The following is a 5,765-nucleotide window of genomic DNA, read 5'->3' as shown; positions in this document are numbered from 1 at the left end:
GGGGACTTTTAATATTTGTACAATTTAGGGATGTTGGATTGATGGAAGTTTTCTTATTAATTATTTATGCTTTCTTCCAGGAATGCTGCTTCTAAGCTTCCCCAGAAAAGTCCTGAACATTCTATTCCTCCCTCCTTTGGGGAGATACCCTTATCTACTTGAAGGTCTTCCTTGTGCCTTGGAGTTTGTGACACACATAAAGAACTCAGGGGGCTCTTCATTAGGCTGGCCTTGAACCCACCTGCCTCTACCTCCCAAGAACTGTTATTGAAGAGGTGCACAACCATATCTAGTTGAAGCCTTCTCTTTTAATGCAGAAGTCAGCTGCATCATATTTAAGAGGATAGACATATTTAGTTGCAGATCTCTGCATCTGCTTCCATCAGTTACTAGATGAAGGGTTTACAGTTACAGTAGTCCTCATTCTGATTACAGGGGAAGGCCAGTTCAGCCCCCTCTCCACTATTGCTTAGAGTTTTATCTGAGGTCATCCTTCTGCATTCTGGTGAAAGGGTTCTTGATAATTCCATAAGGATTCACTCTATCAAGATATTTCTTTCGTTGCTCTACCTCTCTGTCCTTCTCCCAACTTGACCTTCCCGATCCCTCATGTTCTCCTCCCTATTTCTCGCCCTTCCTCCTCTCTCCCTTTCCACCCTCCCCAGTCCCTCCCACTCTCCCAATTTACTCAGAAAGTCTTGTCTATTTCCCTTCCTAGGCAGATCCATGTATGCTTCTCTTAGGGTCCTCTTTGTTACCTAGCTTCTCTGGAACTGTGGAATGTAGTCTGGTTGATTATCCTTAACTTTATGCCTAATATCCACTTATGAGTAAAAACATACCATATTTGTCTTTCTGGGTCTGGGTTACCTCACTCAAGATGGTTTTTTCCTAGTTCTGTCTATTTTCTTGAAAATTTCAAGATGTCGTTATTTTTTACCAATGAGTAGTTCTTCATTGTATAAATGTACCACATTTTCTTGAGTTGAGGTAAGGGGTATCTAGGTTGTTTCCAGATGCTGTCTATTGTAAATAATTCTGCTATGAACATAGTTGAGCATATGTTCTTGTGGTGTGAATGTGCCTCCTTTGGGAATATGCCCAAGAGTGGTATTGCTGGGTCGTGAGGTAGACTGACTCCCAGTTTTCTGAGAAACCACCATACTGATTTCCAAGACGGCTGTACAAGCATACATTCCCACCAGTAGTGGAGGAGTGCTCCCCTTACTCCACATCCCACATCAGTGATTCCCAGGTGTCTCTTGAGCACACCTCGATTCTAGGTCTCTGAGTTTCTCTCTCTGCTTAGAAGGCCTGCCTAACCTCTCCACCTAGCTATTGACCATTCAGCTTTTTATTAAACCAGTCACAGTGACACAATTTCACACAATGTAAACAAATATCCCACAACACTCTGCTGTGAAGAAATTTGCCTATGTGAAGGCATTATATGAGAAGAAATGTCCGGTTTCAAAGCCAGTTGTTACAATTGCCATGCAGTGGTCATGGAGCTCATGCATGGTTATTCCCTGTGTCAGATACATCGCGTTGAAGACTCCACATCATTCCATGATGAAACTGTAACACTAATAGTCTAACTCGGCAATCATGGGCCAATTTTCCCCGAGATTTCATTGAATTCAGCCTATTATTGGATAAAGATGACCATACCACCGTGATGGGTTGCTGCTCCTCTGGAAATCTCAATCCAGCAGTAGAAGACAGTTGTCAGAGGAAAGTGTTGCTGTACCGTTTTTGAAATGACAGAAGTAAAGCAGGTTCTTGACCATAGTTCCATGACTGGGTTTTCTGAAGAGAGGAATAGATCTGAAAAGATACCAGGTAAGATGGCCAGACAGCTAGCGTGGAAAGCCTGCTGTCTCTAGAGTCTGAGGATGGATGCCCTTACCTCTTCGCCTTATCGCCATCGAGCAAGGAGCCCAAGCCTTTCGGAGAGAAGGCATGAGGAGTGTTAATCAGCATAGAAGGACCTGGAGTGGTACAGTTCCCCCAGAGCTGGTGAAGCAGACGGTGAAAGACTAGCTGGGAACCCAGTAAAAATCGACCGCCAGAAGCCGACTGGAGAACGGAGAAGCAAATGTGTTTCCAAGCAGTGGAGGGAAAACATACAAAACAGTGAAGCCAATGGAAGCAATCAGCTTTTGGGAGGCTCATATATTCCCAATGTGCAGGTTTTAAGTTACTAAAACTTTATTTTCAGCCACTTTGGGTCCTTTTTGGACCAAGGCTAGTATATACAGAAATAAACCTCTTTAATCTATAAAAATAAAACAAAAGCATCAGCTCAGTGAATCTAACTGAAACACTCTGTGAACAAGTCATTCAAATTCTCATTCTCCCCTCTCCTTTTCTCTCTTCCTCCATCCCTCCATCCTTCCCTCCCTCCTTCCGTCCTCAGTGCAAGGCTAAGAGAATTTTACTTTGGAGGAAATAACAGTCATGTGAATTCATCGAAATACAGAAAGATTATTCTACTTTTAATTTGGGCTCAAGATTGTGATTTCTTAACCTTTAGCTAGAAGCTCACCAAAACTGAGCTCATGCCAGGCATGATGCTCTACACCTGCGTTCGAGTCACAGCCCCTCCTTTTCCTTACACAAGTTACGAGAGCTGGCCCGGAGCTCACTCTTTAGCCCCTAGGCCCTGGGTTTGCAATCTCTCTGCCGCAGCCCCCTGTGCAGTCGAGAGTGTAGGCCCACAGCACCAGATCCATAACTTCCCTGCTAATGCTTGTATCCAAACTTTGGAGCTATCCTGGTTTCACGACTTCCAAGACTAGACATCTTGGATAGGTAGGGTCACCAAGGGCCACCAGGTGGCGACAGAGTCTAATGTCTGAGTTGATATTTCAGTGACCCCCCTGAAAGGGCTGAGTCCCGCTCCTTCCCCTTCCCAGGGTCCCAAAGGTGAAGTGCTTCTCAGGAGGGAAGGAGTGGGTAGATGGTTTCCATAGCAACTTCACACGCAATCCGAGGGCCCCGCTCTTCATTTCAAGTGCTCGTTATTGCTCTGTTTCTACTCTAATACTCCTGCCCTACTTCTCACTTCTCCTAGCTTCTTCCAGCTTCTTTTTCTCTTTCTTCCTCTTCATTTTCCCACATTCTTATCTTTCCTATATCCTTATCCTTTTACATTTCTGCTCCTTTCTGCCAGCTTCTCCCTCCAACTCCTACTTCACTTCTAGTCTCTCAAAAAATCTCTCTTCCGCCGGGCGATGGTGGCGCAGGCCTTTAATCCCAGCACTTGGGAGGCAGAGGCAGGTGTATCTCTGTGAGTTCGAGACCAGCCTGGTCTACAGAGCTAGTTCCCGGACAGGCTCCAAAGCCACAGAGAAACCCTGTCTCGAAAAAACAAAAACAAAAACAAAAAAAAATCTCTCTTTCCCCACCCCAGAGGCTTGAGGCAAAAGGAGTCACAAGAACAGCTCTCATTGGTCAGAAGCACATTCCTAGGCTAAGTGATAAGGGCCGAGCTGCCTTGTGAGCCAACAGAAGGGTCCAAGGTTATAGAAGTGAGGCTGTGACCAGAGGGCAGGTATGCAGTGAGATAAGCTTTGAGTTAGCTTCCCAACTGCTGGAAGAGGGAATCCAGGACACTCTTGTTCTTTGTCTCTCTGAGAGCTGCGGCTCAACAAGGCTCTTCAACTTTAGACACGCTGTAACTCTTGGGCGTCTGTTAATGCCTCAAAAGAGGTCTCTTTGCCTGGACACTAAGACTGATCAACTGTCTATCAAGGAAGATAACTACAGGAGGGCAGGCTTCTAAGTTTATACAAAGTTCATACTCTGTTTGAGAGAGTAAAGGTATTGACTGATTGCTTTCTTGCCAGAATCACACATTTCTGGGGAAAGTCATCCAATATCCCAATGCGTATGGGGAAATTGTGCCCAGTAATTGATGAATACACGCCTGGGGTTTTGAGTTATGAATTCCTCCATAGAGAGGGGAGCTCTATGGCTCTACAGGGAATTTACAGCAAGGACGATGGCTATTCATAAAGCAAATACTCCCACCGCCCTGTGTGTGTGATCCTGGTGGGTTAGCTCCGTGGTTTTGTCAGCTGAGTTCTCATTGCATAATTCTATGGACTGCAACAGACCCCAAGTATAAAGAGGAAACCGGTGCAATTAAAAAATTAAAAAGATGGACATTCTGGGAGTAGTGACACATGTTGTAAGACCCAGGGTCAAGTAGAACAGGCAGGGGGAATCTCAGGGATCTAAGGGCCTTGATCTGTATCCCAAGTTATGAGCCAACCAGGGCCAAATGGCAAAATCTGGCTCAAAACAGTTAAAGGAAAAGACTTGCGCCTACAATCAGCACCTGGTAAGGGGTGATGGGTAGATAGATAGGTACAGAGAGGTGACTATATTGAGTCTGGGAGACCATATCATGGGTGACAGGGTGGCAGGGAGCCAAGAACAAAAGAAAAAACAGAAAACTATGAGACCAGTGAGCTGAGCTCAAGAAGATGCTTCTGAACCCTTTATAAGTGTAAGTCTATGGGACAGGCACACCCAAGCAATGGGGGGGGGGATGGCGGCACTCTGTCCATGGTAACCGTTCACAAATAGCCCTAAGGGTGGTACAGTTCTGGCCCAAAGACTCTGAAGGTCTTTTCTGTCTAAGAACCACTCTGTTAATACTAAGCCTCCATCCAGCTCCCTTAGCTCTCAGCTGCACGGCTAATCCCCCATAGCTGAAGTGAGCCTCACCGCCATCCTGGGCAGCCAGGTGTTCTGCAGAAAGTTACATCACCCTTTGCATTGGAATCAACTCCAAAATCCTCACAGGTGAATCAAGGTTGTACAACACCCCCTTCTCTTCTGTTTGGCTCCTCAAAGGCAGGTCTTCATCTTCTCTGCTTCCCAAAACCTCTTTACTGGAATGCTGTGGGACAATGGTCTTTTATCCTTGTATTATTGTCACTTGTATTATTTTTAATAAAATGCTGATTGGCCAGTAGCCAGGCAGAAAGTATAGGCAGGGTGATGATGATCAGGCAGGAAGTAAAGGCAGGGCAACGAGAATTATGGGAAGAGGAAAGTTTCAGTCTGTAGCCATCACCCAGACGCAGAGGAAGCAAGATGTGACTGCCTTGCCGAATAAGGTACCAAGCCATGAGGCTAACATAGACAAAAATAATGGGCTAAGCCAGGCAGTAATCCCAGCACTTGGGAGGCAGAGACAGGTGGATCTCTGTGAGTTGGAGGCCAGCCTGGTCTACAAGAGCTAGTTTTAGGACAGGCTCCAAAGCCACAGAAAAATCCTGTCTCAAAAAACAAAAACTAAAACTAAAACTAAAAAGGAAAGAATGGGCTAATATAAGATGTAAGAATTAGTTAATAAGAAAAGCCTGAGCTACTAGGCCAACCAGTTTATAATTAATGTAGACCTCTGTGTGTCCCTTAATGATTCTTCAGTCTTTGAAGAAAGTAACTGAAGAGGATACCAGAAAATGGAAAGATCTCCCATGCTCTTGGATCGGTAGGGTTAATGCAGTAAAAATGGCAATCCTACCAAAGGCAATCTATAGATTCAATGCAATCCCCAACAAAATTCTTCACAGACCTTGAGAGAACAATAATCAACTTTATATTGAAAAACAAAAAACCCTGGATAGCCAAAACAATCCTATACAATAAAGGAACTTCTGGAGGCATTACCATCCCTGAAATCAAACTCTATTACAGAGCTACAGTAATGAAAATGTTTAGCTTGGTATTGGCATAAAAACAGAGAC

The sequence above is a fragment of the Microtus ochrogaster genome, unplaced genomic scaffold, assembly GCF_000317375.1.
Source record: "Microtus ochrogaster isolate Prairie Vole_2 unplaced genomic scaffold, MicOch1.0 UNK4, whole genome shotgun sequence".
In the NCBI taxonomy this organism is placed as follows: domain Eukaryota; kingdom Metazoa; phylum Chordata; class Mammalia; order Rodentia; family Cricetidae; genus Microtus; species Microtus ochrogaster.
This window is presented reverse-complemented; position numbering follows the sequence as displayed.